This window comes from Schistocerca gregaria, chromosome 1 (assembly GCF_023897955.1).
Source record: "Schistocerca gregaria isolate iqSchGreg1 chromosome 1, iqSchGreg1.2, whole genome shotgun sequence".
NCBI lineage: Eukaryota > Metazoa > Arthropoda > Insecta > Orthoptera > Acrididae > Schistocerca > Schistocerca gregaria.
Genome location: NC_064920.1, coordinates 207,403,129 through 207,417,172, shown reverse-complemented (window position 1 = coordinate 207,417,172; position 14,044 = coordinate 207,403,129). Strand labels below are relative to the sequence as shown.

The following is a 14,044-nucleotide window of genomic DNA, read 5'->3' as shown; positions in this document are numbered from 1 at the left end:
GTTGTTTGAGGTGCAATGGATGAGCAGCCAGTCGCAGCTGTGTCGTGCACTGTTTCTACAAAAGCGAAGAACACTGGCACAGGTAGCGTGGCCGAGCGGTCTAAGGCGCTGGTTTAAGGCACCAGTCTCTTCGGAGGCGTGGGTTCGAATCCCACCGCTGCCACATTTTTCTGTTTTTTTGTGCCATTGTGGTGTTTTCTCGTGGGGTAGAACGCAGCTCCTGTGACCGCCGTGCAGCGTCGGTAGCGTGGCCGAGCGGTCTAAGGCGCTGGTTTCAGGCACCAGTCTCCTCGGAGGCGTGGGTTCGAATCCCACCGCTGCCAATGTTTTCTGTCTCGAAAGCCGCAGCACTGATTACCCGCGACGAAAGCAGCGCAGCAAGCCGTGAGCGTCTCTTTCTTAAATTGTCGTAGCACAGTGCGCGGTGCAACGACATGATTCACAGGCGCCGTTTGGTGTCATAGTGGCTGGCGTTCGTCTCCACGAAATGAGTCCCGAGCATGCCGCTGTACAAAGTGGGAGCGTATAATTTTGTAGTTGTCGTTTAGTAGCGTGTGTATAGATTGCTGCGTTCGCTGGAGTAGCCCTTGTGCCGTTGTCCGGTGTGGTCTAGTGGCTAGGATACCTGGCTCTCACCCAGGAGGCCCGGGTTCGATTCCCGGTACCGGAAAAGCGAGCGCAATTTGTTGCTCCTCTTATGCGACTTGGCCCGACTTAGCTCGACTGACGCTTCGCTGACGCTTGCAGAAAACTACGTTAAGTACGATTCGTGGTCACAAGTGACGGCGAGAGCGATGCGACATCTGCCCACCTCTTATCGAGGCACATACCTGAGGTGAACAGAGTAGGAGGACTGCAAGACACTGCCACGGGGGTTGAATGCAGCTAACCACACTGCTTAGTGTCCTTACATCGCAGACACGTTCGTTTGCCAGTATACATATAATGGAGCCCGCGTCTGACACAGTGGTGTGTGGGCCGAGCTTTGCTGTGCATCGCAACATGCAGTCGCGAGGACTGCCCTCGGCGGTGCTTCCGTGGCCGTGATCGTCTAGTGGTTAGGACATTGCGTTGTGGCCGCAATAACCCAGGTTCGAATCCTGGTCACGGCAATTTTTAAAGTTTTGCCTTGGTGTCGCTGCAGTGACGGTTGTGGCTCAGTGTTTGAAATCACGGTGCCCTCTTTATTTTTCACTCATGTTCCGCAGGCTGCAGGTGGCACTACCAATTCTTTATCAACACGCAATGCCGCCACACGAGAGCGCGGGCAGCAACCTGTGTAGTTACTCTCTATTCGAAAAGGGCAGTTGTTTGAGGTGCAATGGATGAGCAGCCAGTCGCAGCTGTGTCGTGCACTGTTTCTACAAAAGCGAAGAACACTGGCACTTGTAGCGTGGCCGAGCGGTCTAAGGCGCTGGTTTAAGGCACCAGTCTCTTCGGAGGCGTGGGTTCGAATCCCACCGCTGCCACATTTTTCTGTTTTTTGTGCCATTGTGGTGTTTTCTCGTGGGGTAGAACGCAGCTCCTGTGACCGCCGTGCAGCGTCGGTAGCGTGGCCGAGCGGTCTAAGGCGCTGGTTTCAGGCACCAGTCTCCTCGGAGGCGTGGGTTCGAATCCCACCGCTGCCAATGTTTTCTGTCTCGAAAGCCGCAGCACTGATTACCCGCGACGAAAGCAGCGCAGCAAGCCGTGAGCGTCTCTTTCTTAAATTGTCGTAGCACAGTGCGCGGTGCAACGACATGATTCACAGGCGCCGTTTGGTGTCATAGTGGCTGGCGTTCGTCTCCACGAAATGAGTCCCGAGCATGCCGCTGTACAAAGTGGGAGCGTATAATTTTGTAGTTGTCGTTTAGTAGCGTGTGTATAGATTGCTGCGTTCGCTGGAGTAGCCCTTGTGCCGTTGTCCGGTGTGGTCTAGTGGCTAGGATACCTGGCTCTCACCCAGGAGGCCCGGGTTCGATTCCCGGTACCGGAAAAGCGAGCGCAATTTGTTGCTCCTCTTATGCGACTTGGCCCGACTTAGCTCGACTGACGCTTCGCTGACGCTTGCAGAAAACTACGTTAAGTACGATTCGTGGTCACAAGTGACGGCGAGAGCGATGCGACATCTGCCCACCTCTTATCGAGGCACATACCTGAGGTGAACAGAGTAGGAGGACTGCAAGACACTGCCACGGGGGTTGAATGCAGCTAACCACACTGCTTAGTGTCCTTACATCGCAGACACGTTCGTTTGCCAGTATACATATAATGGAGCCCGCGTCTGACACAGTGGTGTGTGGGCCGAGCTTTGCTGTGCATCGCAACATGCAGTCGCGAGGACTGCCCTCGGCGGTGCTTCCGTGGCCGTGATCGTCTAGTGGTTAGGACATTGCGTTGTGGCCGCAATAACCCAGGTTCGAATCCTGGTCACGGCAATTTTTAAAGTTTTGCCTTGGTGTCGCTGCAGTGACGGTTGTGACTCAGTGTTTGAAATCACGGTGCCCTCTTTATTTTTCACTCATGTTCCGCAGGCTGCAGGTGGCACTACCAATTCTTTATCAACACGCAATGCCGCCACACGAGAGCGCGGGCAGCAACCTGTGTAGTTACTCTCTATTCGAAAAGGGCAGTTGTTTGAGGTGCAATGGATGAGCAGCCAGTCGCAGCTGTGTCGTGCACTGTTTCTACAAAAGCGAAGAACACTGGCACAGGTAGCGTGGCCGAGCGGTCTAAGGCGCTGGTTTAAGGCACCAGTCTCTTCGGAGGCGTGGGTTCGAATCCCACCGCTGCCACATTTTTCTGTTTTTTGTGCCATTGTGGTGTTTTCTCGTGGGGTAGAACGCAGCTCCTGTGACCGCCGTGCAGCGTCGGTAGCGTGGCCGAGCGGTCTAAGGCGCTGGTTTCAGGCAACAGTCTCCTCGGAGGCGTGGGTTCGAATCCCACCGCTGCCAATGTTTTCTGTCTCGAAAGCCGCAGCACTGATTACCCGCGACGAAAGCAGCGCAGCAAGCCGTGAGCGTCTCTTTCTTAAATTGTCGTAGCACAGTGCGCGGTGCAACGACATGATTCACAGGCGCCGTTTGGTGTCATAGTGGCTGGCGTTCGTCTCCACGAAATGAGTCCCGAGCATGCCGCTGTACAAAGTGGGAGCGTATAATTTTGTAGTTGTCGTTTAGTAGCGTGTGTATAGATTGCTGCGTTCGCTGGAGTAGCCCTTGTGCCGTTGTCCGGTGTGGTCTAGTGGCTAGGATACCTGGCTCTCACCCAGGAGGCCCGGGTTCGATTCCCGGTACCGGAAAAGCGAGCGCAATTTGTTGCTCCTCTTATGCGACTTGGCCCGACTTAGCTCGACTGACGCTTCGCTGACGCTTGCAGAAAACTACGTTAAGTACGATTCGTGGTCACAAGTGACGGCGAGAGCGATGCGACATCTGCCCACCTCTTATCGAGGCACATACCTGAGGTGAACAGAGTAGGAGGACTGCAAGACACTGCCACGGGGGTTGAATGCAGCTAACCACACTGCTTAGTGTCCTTACATCGCAGACACGTTCGTTTGCCAGTATACATATAATGGAGCCCGCGTCTGACACAGTGGTGTGTGGGCCGAGCTTTGCTGTGCATCGCAACATGCAGTCGCGAGGACTGCCCTCGGCGGTGCTTCCGTGGCCGTGATCGTCTAGTGGTTAGGACATTGCGTTGTGGCCGCAATAACCCAGGTTCGAATCCTGGTCACGGCAATTTTTAAAGTTTTGCCTTGGTGTCGCTGCAGTGACGGTTGTGACTCAGTGTTTGAAATCACGGTGCCCTCTTTATTTTTCACTCATGTTCCGCAGGCTGCAGGTGGCACTACCAATTCTTTATCAACACGCAATGCCGCCACACGAGAGCGCGGGCAGCAACCTGTGTAGTTACTCTCTATTCGAAAAGGGCAGTTGTTTGAGGTGCAATGGATGAGCAGCCAGTCGCAGCTGTGTCGTGCACTGTTTCTACAAAAGCGAAGAACACTGGCACAGGTAGCGTGGCCGAGCGGTCTAAGGCGCTGGTTTAAGGCACCAGTCTCTTCGGAGGCGTGGGTTCGAATCCCACCGCTGCCACATTTTTCTGTTTTTTGTGCCATTGTGGTGTTTTCTCGTGGGGTAGAACGCAGCTCCTGTGACCGCCGTGCAGCGTCGGTAGCGTGGCCGAGCGGTCTAAGGCGCTGGTTTCAGGCACCAGTCTCCTCGGAGGCGTGGGTTCGAATCCCACCGCTGCCAATGTTTTCTGTCTCGAAAGCCGCAGCACTGATTACCCGCGACGAAAGCAGCGCAGCAAGCCGTGAGCGTCTCTTTCTTAAATTGTCGTAGCACAGTGCGCGGTGCAACGACATGATTCACAGGCGCCGTTTGGTGTCATAGTGGCTGGCGTTCGTCTCCACGAAATGAGTCCCGAGCATGCCGCTGTACAAAGTGGGAGCGTATAATTTTGTAGTTGTCGTTTAGTAGCGTGTGTATAGATTGCTGCGTTCGCTGGAGTAGCCCTTGTGCCGTTGTCCGGTGTGGTCTAGTGGCTAGGATACCTGGCTCTCACCCAGGAGGCCCGGGTTCGATTCCCGGTACCGGAAAAGCGAGCGCAATTTGTTGCTCCTCTTATGCGACTTGGCCCGACTTAGCTCGACTGACGCTTCGCTGACGCTTGCAGAAAACTACGTTAAGTACGATTCGTGGTCACAAGTGACGGCGAGAGCGATGCGACATCTGCCCACCTCTTATCGAGGCACATACCTGAGGTGAACAGAGTAGGAGGACTGCAAGACACTGCCACGGGGGTTGAATGCAGCTAACCACACTGCTTAGTGTCCTTACATCGCAGACACGTTCGTTTGCCAGTATACATATAATGGAGCCCGCGTCTGACACAGTGGTGTGTGGGCCGAGCTTTGCTGTGCATCGCAACATGCAGTCGCGAGGACTGCCCTCGGCGGTGCTTCCGTGGCCGTGATCGTCTAGTGGTTAGGACATTGCGTTGTGGCCGCAATAACCCAGGTTCGAATCCTGGTCACGGCAATTTTTAAAGTTTTGCCTTGGTGTCGCTGCAGTGACGGTTGTGGCTCAGTGTTTGAAATCACGGTGCCCTCTTTATTTTTCACTCATGTTCCGCAGGCTGCAGGTGGCACTACCAATTCTTTATCAACACGCAATGCCGCCACACGAGAGCGCGGGCAGCAACCTGTGTAGTTACTCTCTATTCGAAAAGGGCAGTTGTTTGAGGTGCAATGGATGAGCAGCCAGTCGCAGCTGTGTCGTGCACTGTTTCTACAAAAGCGAAGAACACTGGCACAGGTAGCGTGGCCGAGCGGTCTAAGGCGCTGGTTTAAGGCACCAGTCTCTTCGGAGGCGTGGGTTCGAATCCCACCGCTGCCACATTTTTCTGTTTTTTTGTGCCATTGTGGTGTTTTCTCGTGGGGTAGAACGCAGCTCCTGTGACCGCCGTGCAGCGTCGGTAGCGTGGCCGAGCGGTCTAAGGCGCTGGTTTCAGGCACCAGTCTCCTCGGAGGCGTGGGTTCGAATCCCACCGCTGCCAATGTTTTCTGTCTCGAAAGCCGCAGCACTGATTACCCGCGACGAAAGCAGCGCAGCAAGCCGTGAGCGTCTCTTTCTTAAATTGTCGTAGCACAGTGCGCGGTGCAACGACATGATTCACAGGCGCCGTTTGGTGTCATAGTGGCTGGCGTTCGTCTCCACGAAATGAGTCCCGAGCATGCCGCTGTACAAAGTGGGAGCGTATAATTTTGTAGTTGTCGTTTAGTAGCGTGTGTATAGATTGCTGCGTTCGCTGGAGTAGCCCTTGTGCCGTTGTCCGGTGTGGTCTAGTGGCTAGGATACCTGGCTCTCACCCAGGAGGCCCGGGTTCGATTCCCGGTACCGGAAAAGCGAGCGCAATTTGTTGCTCCTCTTATGCGACTTGGCCCGACTTAGCTCGACTGACGCTTCGCTGACGCTTGCAGAAAACTACGTTAAGTACGATTCGTGGTCACAAGTGACGGCGAGAGCGATGCGACATCTGCCCACCTCTTATCGAGGCACATACCTGAGGTGAACAGAGTAGGAGGACTGCAAGACACTGCCACGGGGGTTGAATGCAGCTAACCACACTGCTTAGTGTCCTTACATCGCAGACACGTTCGTTTGCCAGTATACATATAATGGAGCCCGCGTCTGACACAGTGGTGTGTGGGCCGAGCTTTGCTGTGCATCGCAACATGCAGTCGCGAGGACTGCCCTCGGCGGTGCTTCCGTGGCCGTGATCGTCTAGTGGTTAGGACATTGCGTTGTGGCCGCAATAACCCAGGTTCGAATCCTGGTCACGGCAATTTTTAAAGTTTTGCCTTGGTGTCGCTGCAGTGACGGTTGTGACTCAGTGTTTGAAATCACGGTGCCCTCTTTATTTTTCACTCATGTTCCGCAGGCTGCAGGTGGCACTACCAATTCTTTATCAACACGCAATGCCGCCACACGAGAGCGCGGGCAGCAACCTGTGTAGTTACTCTCTATTCGAAAAGGGCAGTTGTTTGAGGTGCAATGGATGAGCAGCCAGTCGCAGCTGTGTCGTGCACTGTTTCTACAAAAGCGAAGAACACTGGCACAGGTAGCGTGGCCGAGCGGTCTAAGGCGCTGGTTTAAGGCACCAGTCTCTTCGGAGGCGTGGGTTCGAATCCCACCGCTGCCACATTTTTCTGTTTTTTGTGCCATTGTGGTGTTTTCTCGTGGGGTAGAACGCAGCTCCTGTGACCGCCGTGCAGCGTCGGTAGCGTGGCCGAGCGGTCTAAGGCGCTGGTTTCAGGCAACAGTCTCCTCGGAGGCGTGGGTTCGAATCCCACCGCTGCCAATGTTTTCTGTCTCGAAAGCCGCAGCACTGATTACCCGCGACGAAAGCAGCGCAGCAAGCCGTGAGCGTCTCTTTCTTAAATTGTCGTAGCACAGTGCGCGGTGCAACGACATGATTCACAGGCGCCGTTTGGTGTCATAGTGGCTGGCGTTCGTCTCCACGAAATGAGTCCCGAGCATGCCGCTGTACAAAGTGGGAGCGTATAATTTTGTAGTTGTCGTTTAGTAGCGTGTGTATAGATTGCTGCGTTCGCTGGAGTAGCCCTTGTGCCGTTGTCCGGTGTGGTCTAGTGGCTAGGATACCTGGCTCTCACCCAGGAGGCCCGGGTTCGATTCCCGGTACCGGAAAAGCGAGCGCAATTTGTTGCTCCTCTTATGCGACTTGGCCCGACTTAGCTCGACTGACGCTTCGCTGACGCTTGCAGAAAACTACGTTAAGTACGATTCGTGGTCACAAGTGACGGCGAGAGCGATGCGACATCTGCCCACCTCTTATCGAGGCACATACCTGAGGTGAACAGAGTAGGAGGACTGCAAGACACTGCCACGGGGGTTGAATGCAGCTAACCACACTGCTTAGTGTCCTTACATCGCAGACACGTTCGTTTGCCAGTATACATATAATGGAGCCCGCGTCTGACACAGTGGTGTGTGGGCCGAGCTTTGCTGTGCATCGCAACATGCAGTCGCGAGGACTGCCCTCGGCGGTGCTTCCGTGGCCGTGATCGTCTAGTGGTTAGGACATTGCGTTGTGGCCGCAATAACCCAGGTTCGAATCCTGGTCACGGCAATTTTTAAAGTTTTGCCTTGGTGTCGCTGCAGTGACGGTTGTGACTCAGTGTTTGAAATCACGGTGCCCTCTTTATTTTTCACTCATGTTCCGCAGGCTGCAGGTGGCACTACCAATTCTTTATCAACACGCAATGCCGCCACACGAGAGCGCGGGCAGCAACCTGTGTAGTTACTCTCTATTCGAAAAGGGCAGTTGTTTGAGGTGCAATGGATGAGCAGCCAGTCGCAGCTGTGTCGTGCACTGTTTCTACAAAAGCGAAGAACACTGGCACAGGTAGCGTGGCCGAGCGGTCTAAGGCGCTGGTTTAAGGCACCAGTCTCTTCGGAGGCGTGGGTTCGAATCCCACCGCTGCCACATTTTTCTGTTTTTTGTGCCATTGTGGTGTTTTCTCGTGGGGTAGAACGCAGCTCCTGTGACCGCCGTGCAGCGTCGGTAGCGTGGCCGAGCGGTCTAAGGCGCTGGTTTCAGGCACCAGTCTCCTCGGAGGCGTGGGTTCGAATCCCACCGCTGCCAATGTTTTCTGTCTCGAAAGCCGCAGCACTGATTACCCGCGACGAAAGCAGCGCAGCAAGCCGTGAGCGTCTCTTTCTTAAATTGTCGTAGCACAGTGCGCGGTGCAACGACATGATTCACAGGCGCCGTTTGGTGTCATAGTGGCTGGCGTTCGTCTCCACGAAATGAGTCCCGAGCATGCCGCTGTACAAAGTGGGAGCGTATAATTTTGTAGTTGTCGTTTAGTAGCGTGTGTATAGATTGCTGCGTTCGCTGGAGTAGCCCTTGTGCCGTTGTCCGGTGTGGTCTAGTGGCTAGGATACCTGGCTCTCACCCAGGAGGCCCGGGTTCGATTCCCGGTACCGGAAAAGCGAGCGCAATTTGTTGCTCCTCTTATGCGACTTGGCCCGACTTAGCTCGACTGACGCTTCGCTGACGCTTGCAGAAAACTACGTTAAGTACGATTCGTGGTCACAAGTGACGGCGAGAGCGATGCGACATCTGCCCACCTCTTATCGAGGCACATACCTGAGGTGAACAGAGTAGGAGGACTGCAAGACACTGCCACGGGGGTTGAATGCAGCTAACCACACTGCTTAGTGTCCTTACATCGCAGACACGTTCGTTTGCCAGTATACATATAATGGAGCCCGCGTCTGACACAGTGGTGTGTGGGCCGAGCTTTGCTGTGCATCGCAACATGCAGTCGCGAGGACTGCCCTCGGCGGTGCTTCCGTGGCCGTGATCGTCTAGTGGTTAGGACATTGCGTTGTGGCCGCAATAACCCAGGTTCGAATCCTGGTCACGGCAATTTTTAAAGTTTTGCCTTGGTGTCGCTGCAGTGACGGTTGTGGCTCAGTGTTTGAAATCACGGTGCCCTCTTTATTTTTCACTCATGTTCCGCAGGCTGCAGGTGGCACTACCAATTCTTTATCAACACGCAATGCCGCCACACGAGAGCGCGGGCAGCAACCTGTGTAGTTACTCTCTATTCGAAAAGGGCAGTTGTTTGAGGTGCAATGGATGAGCAGCCAGTCGCAGCTGTGTCGTGCACTGTTTCTACAAAAGCGAAGAACACTGGCACAGGTAGCGTGGCCGAGCGGTCTAAGGCGCTGGTTTAAGGCACCAGTCTCTTCGGAGGCGTGGGTTCGAATCCCACCGCTGCCACATTTTTCTGTTTTTTTGTGCCATTGTGGTGTTTTCTCGTGGGGTAGAACGCAGCTCCTGTGACCGCCGTGCAGCGTCGGTAGCGTGGCCGAGCGGTCTAAGGCGCTGGTTTCAGGCACCAGTCTCCTCGGAGGCGTGGGTTCGAATCCCACCGCTGCCAATGTTTTCTGTCTCGAAAGCCGCAGCACTGATTACCCGCGACGAAAGCAGCGCAGCAAGCCGTGAGCGTCTCTTTCTTAAATTGTCGTAGCACAGTGCGCGGTGCAACGACATGATTCACAGGCGCCGTTTGGTGTCATAGTGGCTGGCGTTCGTCTCCACGAAATGAGTCCCGAGCATGCCGCTGTACAAAGTGGGAGCGTATAATTTTGTAGTTGTCGTTTAGTAGCGTGTGTATAGATTGCTGCGTTCGCTGGAGTAGCCCTTGTGCCGTTGTCCGGTGTGGTCTAGTGGCTAGGATACCTGGCTCTCACCCAGGAGGCCCGGGTTCGATTCCCGGTACCGGAAAAGCGAGCGCAATTTGTTGCTCCTCTTATGCGACTTGGCCCGACTTAGCTCGACTGACGCTTCGCTGACGCTTGCAGAAAACTACGTTAAGTACGATTCGTGGTCACAAGTGACGGCGAGAGCGATGCGACATCTGCCCACCTCTTATCGAGGCACATACCTGAGGTGAACAGAGTAGGAGGACTGCAAGACACTGCCACGGGGGTTGAATGCAGCTAACCACACTGCTTAGTGTCCTTACATCGCAGACACGTTCGTTTGCCAGTATACATATAATGGAGCCCGCGTCTGACACAGTGGTGTGTGGGCCGAGCTTTGCTGTGCATCGCAACATGCAGTCGCGAGGACTGCCCTCGGCGGTGCTTCCGTGGCCGTGATCGTCTAGTGGTTAGGACATTGCGTTGTGGCCGCAATAACCCAGGTTCGAATCCTGGTCACGGCAATTTTTAAAGTTTTGCCTTGGTGTCGCTGCAGTGACGGTTGTGGCTCAGTGTTTGAAATCACGGTGCCCTCTTTATTTTTCACTCATGTTCCGCAGGCTGCAGGTGGCACTACCAATTCTTTATCAACACGCAATGCCGCCACACGAGAGCGCGGGCAGCAACCTGTGTAGTTACTCTCTATTCGAAAAGGGCAGTTGTTTGAGGTGCAATGGATGAGCAGCCAGTCGCAGCTGTGTCGTGCACTGTTTCTACAAAAGCGAAGAACACTGGCACAGGTAGCGTGGCCGAGCGGTCTAAGGCGCTGGTTTAAGGCACCAGTCTCTTCGGAGGCGTGGGTTCGAATCCCACCGCTGCCACATTTTTCTGTTTTTTGTGCCATTGTGGTGTTTTCTCGTGGGGTAGAACGCAGCTCCTGTGACCGCCGTGCAGCGTCGGTAGCGTGGCCGAGCGGTCTAAGGCGCTGGTTTCAGGCACCAGTCTCCTCGGAGGCGTGGGTTCGAATCCCACCGCTGCCAATGTTTTCTGTCTCGAAAGCCGCAGCACTGATTACCCGCGACGAAAGCAGCGCAGCAAGCCGTGAGCGTCTCTTTCTTAAATTGTCGTAGCACAGTGCGCGGTGCAACGACATGATTCACAGGCGCCGTTTGGTGTCATAGTGGCTGGCGTTCGTCTCCACGAAATGAGTCCCGAGCATGCCGCTGTACAAAGTGGGAGCGTATAATTTTGTAGTTGTCGTTTAGTAGCGTGTGTATAGATTGCTGCGTTCGCTGGAGTAGCCCTTGTGCCGTTGTCCGGTGTGGTCTAGTGGCTAGGATACCTGGCTCTCACCCAGGAGGCCCGGGTTCGATTCCCGGTACCGGAAAAGCGAGCGCAATTTGTTGCTCCTCTTATGCGACTTGGCCCGACTTAGCTCGACTGACGCTTCGCTGACGCTTGCAGAAAACTACGTTAAGTACGATTCGTGGTCACAAGTGACGGCGAGAGCGATGCGACATCTGCCCACCTCTTATCGAGGCACATACCTGAGGTGAACAGAGTAGGAGGACTGCAAGACACTGCCACGGGGGTTGAATGCAGCTAACCACACTGCTTAGTGTCCTTACATCGCAGACACGTTCGTTTGCCAGTATACATATAATGGAGCCCGCGTCTGACACAGTGGTGTGTGGGCCGAGCTTTGCTGTGCATCGCAACATGCAGTCGCGAGGACTGCCCTCGGCGGTGCTTCCGTGGCCGTGATCGTCTAGTGGTTAGGACATTGCGTTGTGGCCGCAATAACCCAGGTTCGAATCCTGGTCACGGCAATTTTTAAAGTTTTGCCTTGGTGTCGCTGCAGTGACGGTTGTGACTCAGTGTTTGAAATCACGGTGCCCTCTTTATTTTTCACTCATGTTCCGCAGGCTGCAGGTGGCACTACCAATTCTTTATCAACACGCAATGCCGCCACACGAGAGCGCGGGCAGCAACCTGTGTAGTTACTCTCTATTCGAAAAGGGCAGTTGTTTGAGGTGCAATGGATGAGCAGCCAGTCGCAGCTGTGTCGTGCACTGTTTCTACAAAAGCGAAGAACACTGGCACAGGTAGCGTGGCCGAGCGGTCTAAGGCGCTGGTTTAAGGCACCAGTCTCTTCGGAGGCGTGGGTTCGAATCCCACCGCTGCCACATTTTTCTGTTTTTTGTGCCATTGTGGTGTTTTCTCGTGGGGTAGAACGCAGCTCCTGTGACCGCCGTGCAGCGTCGGTAGCGTGGCCGAGCGGTCTAAGGCGCTGGTTTCAGGCACCAGTCTCCTCGGAGGCGTGGGTTCGAATCCCACCGCTGCCAATGTTTTCTGTCTCGAAAGCCGCAGCACTGATTACCCGCGACGAAAGCAGCGCAGCAAGCCGTGAGCGTCTCTTTCTTAAATTGTCGTAGCACAGTGCGCGGTGCAACGACATGATTCACAGGCGCCGTTTGGTGTCATAGTGGCTGGCGTTCGTCTCCACGAAATGAGTCCCGAGCATGCCGCTGTACAAAGTGGGAGCGTATAATTTTGTAGTTGTCGTTTAGTAGCGTGTGTATAGATTGCTGCGTTCGCTGGAGTAGCCCTTGTGCCGTTGTCCGGTGTGGTCTAGTGGCTAGGATACCTGGCTCTCACCCAGGAGGCCCGGGTTCGATTCCCGGTACCGGAAAAGCGAGCGCAATTTGTTGCTCCTCTTATGCGACTTGGCCCGACTTAGCTCGACTGACGCTTCGCTGACGCTTGCAGAAAACTACGTTAAGTACGATTCGTGGTCACAAGTGACGGCGAGAGCGATGCGACATCTGCCCACCTCTTATCGAGGCACATACCTGAGGTGAACAGAGTAGGAGGACTGCAAGACACTGCCACGGGGGTTGAATGCAGCTAACCACACTGCTTAGTGTCCTTACATCGCAGACACGTTCGTTTGCCAGTATACATATAATGGAGCCCGCGTCTGACACAGTGGTGTGTGGGCCGAGCTTTGCTGTGCATCGCAACATGCAGTCGCGAGGACTGCCCTCGGCGGTGCTTCCGTGGCCGTGATCGTCTAGTGGTTAGGACATTGCGTTGTGGCCGCAATAACCCAGGTTCGAATCCTGGTCACGGCAATTTTTAAAGTTTTGCCTTGGTGTCGCTGCAGTGACGGTTGTGGCTCAGTGTTTGAAATCACGGTGCCCTCTTTATTTTTCACTCATGTTCCGCAGGCTGCAGGTGGCACTACCAATTCTTTATCAACACGCAATGCCGCCACACGAGAGCGCGGGCAGCAACCTGTGTAGTTACTCTCTATCGAAAAAGGGGCAGTTGTTTGAGGTGCAATGGATGAGCAGCCAGTCGCAGCTGTGTCGTAGCACTGTTTCTACAAAAGCGAAGAACACTGGCACAGGTAGCGTGGCCGAGCGGTCTAAGGCGCTGGTTTAAGGCACCAGTCTCTTCGGAGGCGTGGGTTCGAATCCCACCGCTGCCACATTTTTCTGTTTTTTTGTGCCATTGTGGTGTTTTCTCGTGGGGTAGAACGCAGCTCCTGGACCGCCGTGCAGCGTCGGTAGCGTGGCCGAGCGGTCTAAGGGCGCTGGTTTCAGGCACCAGTCTCCTCGGAGGCGTGGGTTCGAATCCCACGCCTGCCAATGTTTTCTGTCTCGAAAGCCGCAGCACTGATTACCCCGCGACGAAAGCAGCGCAGCAAGCCGTGAGCGTCTCTTTCTTAAATTGTCGTAGCACAGTGCGCGGTGCAACGACATGATTCACAGGCGCCGTTTGGTGTCATAGTGGCTGGCGTTCGTCTCCACGAAATGAGTCCCGAGCATGCCGCTGTACAAAGTGGGAGCGTATAATTTTGTAGTTGTCGTTTAAGTAGCGTGTGTATAGATTGCTGCGTTCGCTGGAGTAGCCCTTGTGCCGTTGTCCGGTGTGTCTAGTGGCTAGGATACCTGGCTCTCACCCAGGAGGCCCGGGTTCGATTCCCGGTACCGGAAAAAGCGAGCGCAATTTGTTGCTCCTCTTATGCGACTTGGCCCGACTTAGCTCGACTGACGCTTCGCTGGACGCTTGCAGAAAACTACGTTAATGTACGATTCGTGGTCACAAGTGACGGCGAGAGCGATGCGACATCTGCCCACCTCTTATCGAGGCACATACCTGAGGTGAACAGAGTAGGAGGACTGCAAGACACTGCCACGGGGTTGAATGCAGCTAACCACACTGCTTAGTGTCCTTACATCGCAGACACGTTCGTTTGCCAGTATACATATAATGGAGCCCGCGTCTGACACAGTGATCTGTCTCGCGTGTGT

At 54.7% G+C, this 14,044-nt stretch overlaps 42 non-coding genes across 42 annotated transcripts; all 42 read left to right on the top strand.

Moving 5' to 3' along the window:
- Positions 1 to 81: 81 nt before the first annotated feature.
- On the top strand, positions 82 to 163 carry Trnal-aag (transfer RNA leucine (anticodon AAG)). The gene has a single exon. It is a non-coding gene; the product is annotated as a tRNA-Leu (tRNA).
- A 78-nt stretch (positions 164 to 241) lies between these two features.
- On the top strand, positions 242 to 323 carry Trnal-cag (transfer RNA leucine (anticodon CAG)). Its single transcript has one exon. It is a non-coding gene; the product is annotated as a tRNA-Leu (tRNA).
- A 275-nt stretch (positions 324 to 598) lies between these two features.
- On the top strand, positions 599 to 670 carry Trnae-cuc (transfer RNA glutamic acid (anticodon CUC)). Its single transcript has one exon. It is a non-coding gene; the product is annotated as a tRNA-Glu (tRNA).
- Positions 671 to 1,040: 370 nt separating this feature from the next.
- On the top strand, positions 1,041 to 1,112 carry Trnah-gug (transfer RNA histidin (anticodon GUG)). Its single transcript has one exon. It is a non-coding gene; the product is annotated as a tRNA-His (tRNA).
- Positions 1,113 to 1,381: 269 nt separating this feature from the next.
- Positions 1,382 to 1,469, top strand: Trnal-aag (transfer RNA leucine (anticodon AAG)). Its single transcript has one exon. It is a non-coding gene; the product is annotated as a tRNA-Leu (tRNA).
- Positions 1,470 to 1,546: 77 nt separating this feature from the next.
- Trnal-cag (transfer RNA leucine (anticodon CAG)) lies at positions 1,547 to 1,628 on the top strand. The gene has a single exon. It is a non-coding gene; the product is annotated as a tRNA-Leu (tRNA).
- Positions 1,629 to 1,903: 275 nt separating this feature from the next.
- On the top strand, positions 1,904 to 1,975 carry Trnae-cuc (transfer RNA glutamic acid (anticodon CUC)). Its single transcript has one exon. It is a non-coding gene; the product is annotated as a tRNA-Glu (tRNA).
- A 370-nt stretch (positions 1,976 to 2,345) lies between these two features.
- Trnah-gug (transfer RNA histidin (anticodon GUG)) lies at positions 2,346 to 2,417 on the top strand. Its single transcript has one exon. It is a non-coding gene; the product is annotated as a tRNA-His (tRNA).
- Positions 2,418 to 2,692: 275 nt separating this feature from the next.
- Positions 2,693 to 2,774, top strand: Trnal-aag (transfer RNA leucine (anticodon AAG)). The gene has a single exon. It is a non-coding gene; the product is annotated as a tRNA-Leu (tRNA).
- A 77-nt stretch (positions 2,775 to 2,851) lies between these two features.
- Positions 2,852 to 2,933, top strand: Trnal-cag (transfer RNA leucine (anticodon CAG)). Its single transcript has one exon. It is a non-coding gene; the product is annotated as a tRNA-Leu (tRNA).
- A 275-nt stretch (positions 2,934 to 3,208) lies between these two features.
- Trnae-cuc (transfer RNA glutamic acid (anticodon CUC)) lies at positions 3,209 to 3,280 on the top strand. The gene has a single exon. It is a non-coding gene; the product is annotated as a tRNA-Glu (tRNA).
- Positions 3,281 to 3,650: 370 nt separating this feature from the next.
- Trnah-gug (transfer RNA histidin (anticodon GUG)) lies at positions 3,651 to 3,722 on the top strand. Its single transcript has one exon. It is a non-coding gene; the product is annotated as a tRNA-His (tRNA).
- Positions 3,723 to 3,997: 275 nt separating this feature from the next.
- Trnal-aag (transfer RNA leucine (anticodon AAG)) lies at positions 3,998 to 4,079 on the top strand. Its single transcript has one exon. It is a non-coding gene; the product is annotated as a tRNA-Leu (tRNA).
- A 77-nt stretch (positions 4,080 to 4,156) lies between these two features.
- Trnal-cag (transfer RNA leucine (anticodon CAG)) lies at positions 4,157 to 4,238 on the top strand. Its single transcript has one exon. It is a non-coding gene; the product is annotated as a tRNA-Leu (tRNA).
- Positions 4,239 to 4,513: 275 nt separating this feature from the next.
- Positions 4,514 to 4,585, top strand: Trnae-cuc (transfer RNA glutamic acid (anticodon CUC)). Its single transcript has one exon. It is a non-coding gene; the product is annotated as a tRNA-Glu (tRNA).
- A 370-nt stretch (positions 4,586 to 4,955) lies between these two features.
- Positions 4,956 to 5,027, top strand: Trnah-gug (transfer RNA histidin (anticodon GUG)). The gene has a single exon. It is a non-coding gene; the product is annotated as a tRNA-His (tRNA).
- A 275-nt stretch (positions 5,028 to 5,302) lies between these two features.
- Positions 5,303 to 5,384, top strand: Trnal-aag (transfer RNA leucine (anticodon AAG)). The gene has a single exon. It is a non-coding gene; the product is annotated as a tRNA-Leu (tRNA).
- A 78-nt stretch (positions 5,385 to 5,462) lies between these two features.
- Positions 5,463 to 5,544, top strand: Trnal-cag (transfer RNA leucine (anticodon CAG)). The gene has a single exon. It is a non-coding gene; the product is annotated as a tRNA-Leu (tRNA).
- A 275-nt stretch (positions 5,545 to 5,819) lies between these two features.
- On the top strand, positions 5,820 to 5,891 carry Trnae-cuc (transfer RNA glutamic acid (anticodon CUC)). Its single transcript has one exon. It is a non-coding gene; the product is annotated as a tRNA-Glu (tRNA).
- A 370-nt stretch (positions 5,892 to 6,261) lies between these two features.
- Positions 6,262 to 6,333, top strand: Trnah-gug (transfer RNA histidin (anticodon GUG)). Its single transcript has one exon. It is a non-coding gene; the product is annotated as a tRNA-His (tRNA).
- Positions 6,334 to 6,608: 275 nt separating this feature from the next.
- Trnal-aag (transfer RNA leucine (anticodon AAG)) lies at positions 6,609 to 6,690 on the top strand. Its single transcript has one exon. It is a non-coding gene; the product is annotated as a tRNA-Leu (tRNA).
- Positions 6,691 to 6,767: 77 nt separating this feature from the next.
- Trnal-cag (transfer RNA leucine (anticodon CAG)) lies at positions 6,768 to 6,849 on the top strand. The gene has a single exon. It is a non-coding gene; the product is annotated as a tRNA-Leu (tRNA).
- A 275-nt stretch (positions 6,850 to 7,124) lies between these two features.
- Positions 7,125 to 7,196, top strand: Trnae-cuc (transfer RNA glutamic acid (anticodon CUC)). Its single transcript has one exon. It is a non-coding gene; the product is annotated as a tRNA-Glu (tRNA).
- Positions 7,197 to 7,566: 370 nt separating this feature from the next.
- On the top strand, positions 7,567 to 7,638 carry Trnah-gug (transfer RNA histidin (anticodon GUG)). Its single transcript has one exon. It is a non-coding gene; the product is annotated as a tRNA-His (tRNA).
- A 275-nt stretch (positions 7,639 to 7,913) lies between these two features.
- Positions 7,914 to 7,995, top strand: Trnal-aag (transfer RNA leucine (anticodon AAG)). Its single transcript has one exon. It is a non-coding gene; the product is annotated as a tRNA-Leu (tRNA).
- Positions 7,996 to 8,072: 77 nt separating this feature from the next.
- On the top strand, positions 8,073 to 8,154 carry Trnal-cag (transfer RNA leucine (anticodon CAG)). The gene has a single exon. It is a non-coding gene; the product is annotated as a tRNA-Leu (tRNA).
- Positions 8,155 to 8,429: 275 nt separating this feature from the next.
- Trnae-cuc (transfer RNA glutamic acid (anticodon CUC)) lies at positions 8,430 to 8,501 on the top strand. Its single transcript has one exon. It is a non-coding gene; the product is annotated as a tRNA-Glu (tRNA).
- A 370-nt stretch (positions 8,502 to 8,871) lies between these two features.
- On the top strand, positions 8,872 to 8,943 carry Trnah-gug (transfer RNA histidin (anticodon GUG)). Its single transcript has one exon. It is a non-coding gene; the product is annotated as a tRNA-His (tRNA).
- Positions 8,944 to 9,218: 275 nt separating this feature from the next.
- On the top strand, positions 9,219 to 9,300 carry Trnal-aag (transfer RNA leucine (anticodon AAG)). Its single transcript has one exon. It is a non-coding gene; the product is annotated as a tRNA-Leu (tRNA).
- Positions 9,301 to 9,378: 78 nt separating this feature from the next.
- Positions 9,379 to 9,460, top strand: Trnal-cag (transfer RNA leucine (anticodon CAG)). Its single transcript has one exon. It is a non-coding gene; the product is annotated as a tRNA-Leu (tRNA).
- A 275-nt stretch (positions 9,461 to 9,735) lies between these two features.
- Positions 9,736 to 9,807, top strand: Trnae-cuc (transfer RNA glutamic acid (anticodon CUC)). Its single transcript has one exon. It is a non-coding gene; the product is annotated as a tRNA-Glu (tRNA).
- A 370-nt stretch (positions 9,808 to 10,177) lies between these two features.
- Positions 10,178 to 10,249, top strand: Trnah-gug (transfer RNA histidin (anticodon GUG)). Its single transcript has one exon. It is a non-coding gene; the product is annotated as a tRNA-His (tRNA).
- A 275-nt stretch (positions 10,250 to 10,524) lies between these two features.
- Trnal-aag (transfer RNA leucine (anticodon AAG)) lies at positions 10,525 to 10,606 on the top strand. The gene has a single exon. It is a non-coding gene; the product is annotated as a tRNA-Leu (tRNA).
- A 77-nt stretch (positions 10,607 to 10,683) lies between these two features.
- On the top strand, positions 10,684 to 10,765 carry Trnal-cag (transfer RNA leucine (anticodon CAG)). The gene has a single exon. It is a non-coding gene; the product is annotated as a tRNA-Leu (tRNA).
- A 275-nt stretch (positions 10,766 to 11,040) lies between these two features.
- Positions 11,041 to 11,112, top strand: Trnae-cuc (transfer RNA glutamic acid (anticodon CUC)). The gene has a single exon. It is a non-coding gene; the product is annotated as a tRNA-Glu (tRNA).
- Positions 11,113 to 11,482: 370 nt separating this feature from the next.
- On the top strand, positions 11,483 to 11,554 carry Trnah-gug (transfer RNA histidin (anticodon GUG)). The gene has a single exon. It is a non-coding gene; the product is annotated as a tRNA-His (tRNA).
- Positions 11,555 to 11,829: 275 nt separating this feature from the next.
- Trnal-aag (transfer RNA leucine (anticodon AAG)) lies at positions 11,830 to 11,911 on the top strand. The gene has a single exon. It is a non-coding gene; the product is annotated as a tRNA-Leu (tRNA).
- Positions 11,912 to 11,988: 77 nt separating this feature from the next.
- Positions 11,989 to 12,070, top strand: Trnal-cag (transfer RNA leucine (anticodon CAG)). Its single transcript has one exon. It is a non-coding gene; the product is annotated as a tRNA-Leu (tRNA).
- A 275-nt stretch (positions 12,071 to 12,345) lies between these two features.
- On the top strand, positions 12,346 to 12,417 carry Trnae-cuc (transfer RNA glutamic acid (anticodon CUC)). The gene has a single exon. It is a non-coding gene; the product is annotated as a tRNA-Glu (tRNA).
- A 370-nt stretch (positions 12,418 to 12,787) lies between these two features.
- Trnah-gug (transfer RNA histidin (anticodon GUG)) lies at positions 12,788 to 12,859 on the top strand. Its single transcript has one exon. It is a non-coding gene; the product is annotated as a tRNA-His (tRNA).
- Positions 12,860 to 13,136: 277 nt separating this feature from the next.
- Trnal-aag (transfer RNA leucine (anticodon AAG)) lies at positions 13,137 to 13,218 on the top strand. The gene has a single exon. It is a non-coding gene; the product is annotated as a tRNA-Leu (tRNA).
- Positions 13,219 to 13,655: 437 nt separating this feature from the next.
- Trnae-cuc (transfer RNA glutamic acid (anticodon CUC)) lies at positions 13,656 to 13,726 on the top strand. The gene has a single exon. It is a non-coding gene; the product is annotated as a tRNA-Glu (tRNA).
- The last annotated feature ends 318 nt before the right edge of the window (positions 13,727 to 14,044 follow it).